We start from the raw sequence: 5,682 nt of genomic DNA, 5'->3' as shown, positions 1-5,682 counted from the left end.
TGTTTGAATTTAGGAAAAATTTCACGTTTTTCAAAACTGCATTTTAGGGCCAAGAAAATGTTCATCTTGTTCTAAATATCTTATATCTTATATTTACTAATTGGAGGCATCATACGAAGCTCCATGTTAGTCCACATCATCAAAAATATGTTAATCATTCTTAACCATTCAATCTATGTAACTGATTTATCTTAACCGTCCGATTTGTGTTACACCCGTGGCAAAAAAAGAACCAATCTGTAGGTAAACATGACCAAGATGATATGCCGGCTCAGTCTCTCGGAGGTGCTCATAGGGATAGGGTGTGCGTGTGTGCGTTCATAGGGATGAGTGTATGCGTGTGTATATGAGCGCTTGTGTCTGTACTGATGCTCAAAAAAATCATCAGAAAAAACAATCAATATTTTCCTTAACAAAAACGCTACAAGACTCCTAATCTCACAAGAAAAACAAACAACGTTATAGGAGACCGTGTCTCACTAGAAACAGGACCATGAGCACAGTTGTAAAAAAAACACAAGACCATGAGCACGTTTCCTTATAAAAGGCCATCAGCACGTTCCTCTCCTTTCACGTATAGAATTAATCTGCTGTTCCTGCCAAGCCTGTTTCCACAATCAGAATAGATGGTAGCTCCTCCTCTTTTCTTCCTCGAATAAAACCACGATCCAAGTCTCATCTTAGAAAACAGGTGGCAGCTGACGTAGTGATGCTGCAGATGGGCGTGCAGTGTGGAAGCTCCATAGAGTCGCTGGTGATCCACGAGACTAGTTCGACAGCTCGATGGGCCGCACGCATTGCAAAATCATGCAGACGAACCTGGCGCTGATCTCCCTGCATGTAGCAGTGACGGTGACCATGCTCCAAGCCTCCAACTCTGAAACCATTTGCTTCCTTTACTGCTTTGATTCAGATGAAAACTCGAGCGAAACCTCGAAAGAGAAGGAGCAAGGAGGAATTATTCTACTATCATTTTTATTTTTGGACGTGAAAAGGGAAGCACCAATAGTGGTATGGATGAGTAGATACCGCGTATCGAGCGAGCACCAATGGGCTCCAGCAGGGTACCAGGGGTGCAGAGCAGGCAAGCCAGCTTCCCCTCGCCTGCCCCATTCAATATATTCTCAAGGTTCTTCTGTCCCTCTCAAGATTTCATCATGTGCGCTGCTTCCATGTGCAAGCCATGCTTGCACGATCTAGGCATCCTTGCATGCCATATCCTGGGGAACGGAGGGTCTTAACGGAGGAATCTCACAGGCTAGTGCTAGCATAGGATAGAAATTAAAGTCAGAAGGAAAAAAGAAGAGCAATGCACTAAAAAATACTCGATTATCTAAGGATTTTTTTTTTCAATCGGATGAAAATTATGAAGCACAAATCATCCATTATCTCAGGTCGTCCATGATGAAGAGCGGCATGCATGTGTCACAGGGTGTCAAGTCTGAGGAGTTAAGCACAAATATTAAAATACGTACTATAATCATACCCAGCAGCACGGGCTAGCATTATATATGTACTTGCATTTTTTGTGAAAAGGAAATATATATATAAAGAAAAATTAAGTGTACTCAAAATGACAATATCATGTAAAAAATTCCTCATAGATAAGAATAATAGACCTTGAATAGATCATAATTAGGAAAATAATTCATTCAAAGAATTTCAAGCTCTTTTGTCTTCTTTTAATTATGCTGTGTTTACCGATAGCTCAGATGTTTATTCACATATTCTTGTGCATTGGAAATCGTACATGTACCAATAAAAAAATAGTTGTAGGCGTGATAAAAAGAACTTCCCTATTTATATAGTGAACCTTGAATATATCATCATTAATTCTGAGGCTTTTAGGCAGTGATGACACCAAAAGCTATGAAGTACGTGAAAGGATTTGACTAAACGTGTGCCCAAAATAGTAATAAGCATCTTGGGGGTTAATATGGGGAGGTAGAACTGCAGTCTTATGGATATGTGAAAAAATTACGGAGTCTTACAGCCGATGCAGTTCAACCACCTCATTTCTCCCCTAGCTCCTATGATAACATATCATTCATCTTGCATATAAATTTTTTTTTCCTGTGCTCTACATAATCTTGATGAAAAAAAGGATTAAGTATTGATGGACTATTAATGCTTCAAATTAAACCTGAAGTACCTAAGCCCCGACATATTAATTTGTAACTTGACCGAGTTAGACACAGGAAATACTTGTGAGATGCTTGGAGTTTTTTAAGTTGAACATATGGCACAAAAATAATATACAAAGAAAAAATGCCAACCAAGTACGTAGTCATGAGACACTTTAATATCAGGTGAGCCTACCCTAAAACCTGCAATGTGAAAGATTTGACATCACTTTAATTGCTGCTGCATTGTGAACTTACCAAAGATCAGAAACCACAAACATTGCTACATCAAACACCACAAACATAATATTACCAAAAATATATATTCAGAAATAGCTACAGATTTATGCTGTATCTCAATATATGAAAATTGTCTTGGTGCAAAATTTACATCAATAACCACTGACTTCTGTAACAAAAGCGGGTGCCAAGAAGTACACTGCTTACATTATCTTACAATATTTCCCTATTTCTACATCAGTGTGTGTTAACAACTGCATAATTGCATGAAGAAAGCAATTGGCGTAGTTGGTTTATATGCATGTTCTGACCATCTCTAAATGTGTATGTACTGCTCTTATGCATAATTATATTCTCATATACTACACCTATTCACATGACAATGCAAGTCTACAACCATCTAAGTCTTGATCCATTAACTCTACGTATCAAGTGATCACCAAGTATATTCAAACACATAACTTCAATTGGGAGCGGCTGGAGTTTGATTAGAGCTATAGACGCCACATTATCCCACGTCATAAGCAGAAGCAGGTGTCAACCCCTTGTGTCATCAAACAATCAAGAAGACTTCTTGAATTGAAAGGAAAGAAAATAAGCAACAATATATCGTACTGTCAAACAACACCAAAACCTTTTTGTTACACTGTATTATTTATTGCCTCATAAGCACCTTGGCAAAACATTGTCCGGTGCTTAGATGTATTAGGAGTCTCGTTTATAGATTTCATATATTCTAGAACATGTTGTACATATTGAAGGCTCAATTGCTTGTGCTACTATATATCAACTAAATAGCAAGTTCCGGAATTGGAATTACTGGTCTTCTTGAGTTAGGGCATGAGCGAATGGTGATAGATTGATCTCGAACAGTACCCTAGTCCAGCAGGACGTTCTGCCCATCCCCTGCAGGCCCTCGACTTAGCAGCCTCACCAATGAGGGCTGCAGCTTTGACTCCCATCGTATGCCTCCTTATCCTCAATAAAAGATGTGCAAATAATTTGTTTGCAGGTGTGAAAATAAAATTAACCTGGATATTCTGATGGAGGTAGCACTGGCTAGCTTGAGTATCGAAAATACATGAAGGAAGCAATAAGCTAGTTTAAGGAACGTACATGTTAATGTATACATGGTCCGTTCAACTCTGAATTCTATTTAAATAGGCACATTGGGACATAAATCTAAGCGCATCAATATCCAGAATATAACCATACCGATTTACACGACCATTAGTTCTAGCAAACATCCACTAATTCCAGTCGTTCATTGTCAAGTATATATCAGCAAAATAAAACTGCATGGGATCAAAGTATGTAGAAGATGACAAAACCTGAGATGGAGCACGACATACAGCCATTTCACATTGTAGTTCCCAGCCATGGTCGTTAGTAGGTGGACGTGTAGTCCTGATATAAGTCGTCGCCGGCTGGGTCCGGGGCCCATTATGATTTCTCTACATGTCTGAAGCATAGGGTAGCTTCCAATGGGTGATGTATGGTTACACAATACTATGAGATTTAACAGACGTATATGACATAATAAGATATTAAGCCTCTGCAATTCTGCATATGTATATTAATTAATAAATATGCTGAAGAAGCTAACCTTGATTGATCATACAATTCGAGCTTGCACTATCAATTGCCGATCCTGCACATGTATATACATGCAAATTATTCCAAGGTTCACTTCGATTCTCTTTGAAACTAAAGCTATTGATCATTACAAATACCATACGCCAACAAAACGGATCTGATTAGAAGCATAAGATGTGCATGGCTGAGCTGATGTGCATGATCTGCATGACACGAAGAGATCGCGTCGAGGCAGACATGGGAACGTGGCTTCTCCACCTTGCAGCTATATGACTGAAGGCGATTCAGATATGGCCATGGCTGCAGGATCGATCTTGACCATCCCAGCGAGATCAAGGAAGACGATTCAATCAAAGATGCGTCTTTTCTTTGGATTATAGGGTTTGCAGGAAGAGAGTTAGGGATGAGAGAACTGCACCTGTGACTGGAGTCAATTCTGACATGGGCATGGCTGCAGGATCGAACTCCCCCATCCACACGAGGTCATGGAGGACGGTAGAATCAAAGATGTGTCTTCTGTTGGGTTTAGTCCCACATTAGTTGTGGAGGGAGACATAACACGACTTATGACAGGCTTTGGACCCTTTCCCCCTAAAAGACTAGCCTGCTTTCCATTTATCTGTTGAACTTAAATAGCATGTACAAATGACTCAAACGCATGCAGTAAACCCGGCCACACTCGGCCACTAAGTCACCTACTAACTAATCTCCTACATGCAGCCCATGTCCACCACTTGTGCAACCACTCCGCAACAGCCACGGACTTGGCCAGCATGCACATCACCTATCCACTCCTATGCATGTGCTAACAAACTAACTAAATGCCTGGCCAAGCAATCTCTCAACGGCCGCAAACCAAGCCGTCCAGCTAACTGACTTATGCACATTCCGAGTCATGCACACTCGTACGCACACTCGCCACCGCGCTGCGTCCCGCACGTCCCGCACGCATCCGACGTGCCCGACGTGCCCGACCGCACCAATGCGTCCCGTACGTCCCGTGCATCTGACACGCCCGACGAGTCCGACTACACCGGACGCCATGGCTTATTTCAACACTTCACCTCCTAAGCCACGGCGTTGCCGCACGACCTGCCGACGCGAGCCCTGCCCCGTCGGCGCCATGGACTCCTCCGCTGCGTCTCTGTCACAAGCCTCCGCTCGCTGCCGTTGCAGCAGCCCGCAGTCCCGAGCGCCGCCACGCCGCGTCTCCGTGCCACGCACCTTCCACGGTTGTCGCCCCGAGCCGTCGCAACCTCTGCGCCACCACGCAGGTCCTTCGCGACCTCCTCGTCTCCCCGATCGCCGTGCCCTTCCGTCATTGTCGTCGTCATGGCCGTGACCAGCCCACGGACCCGAACCGGCGCATCGACGTCGGTCGCACCGCCACGGACCCGACCTGGCGCACTCGCGGAGCTCCATCTCGGCCGGCGACACACGCCTGGCGTCCCACCGTGCCCCGCACGTCACGCGCGCAACCGATGCGCCCGACGAGCCCGACCGCACCAGTGCGTCCCGCACGTCCCGCGCGCATCCGACGCGCCCGACGAGCCCGACAGCACCAGACGCTCACCGCGTGCCGCCTCTGCGTCCGCCATGACAGCCGCCACGCCGCGCCTCCGTGCCACGCACCTTCCACGGTTGTCGCCCCGAGCCGTCGCGACCTCTGCGCCACCACGCAGGTCCTTCTCGATCTCCTCGTCTCGGCGACCGCCGTGCCCTT

At 44.7% G+C, this 5,682-nt stretch overlaps 1 long non-coding RNA gene across 1 annotated transcript; it reads right to left on the bottom strand.

The window, feature by feature from the left end:
- Positions 1 to 411: 411 nt before the first annotated feature.
- LOC123082909 (uncharacterized) lies at positions 412 to 4,542 on the bottom strand. The gene is made up of 3 exons (XR_006439151.1): positions 4,378 to 4,542; positions 4,097 to 4,272; positions 412 to 4,014 (listed from the first exon to the last, which is right to left on the bottom strand). It is a non-coding gene; the product is annotated as an uncharacterized lncRNA (long non-coding RNA).
- Between the last annotated feature and the right edge of the window lie 1,140 nt (positions 4,543 to 5,682).

Source organism: Triticum aestivum, chromosome 4A (assembly GCF_018294505.1).
Source record: "Triticum aestivum cultivar Chinese Spring chromosome 4A, IWGSC CS RefSeq v2.1, whole genome shotgun sequence".
In the NCBI taxonomy this organism is placed as follows: domain Eukaryota; kingdom Viridiplantae; phylum Streptophyta; class Magnoliopsida; order Poales; family Poaceae; genus Triticum; species Triticum aestivum.
The sequence above is the reverse complement of the archived record's forward strand: the minus strand, read 5'-3'. Positions and strand labels throughout refer to the sequence as shown.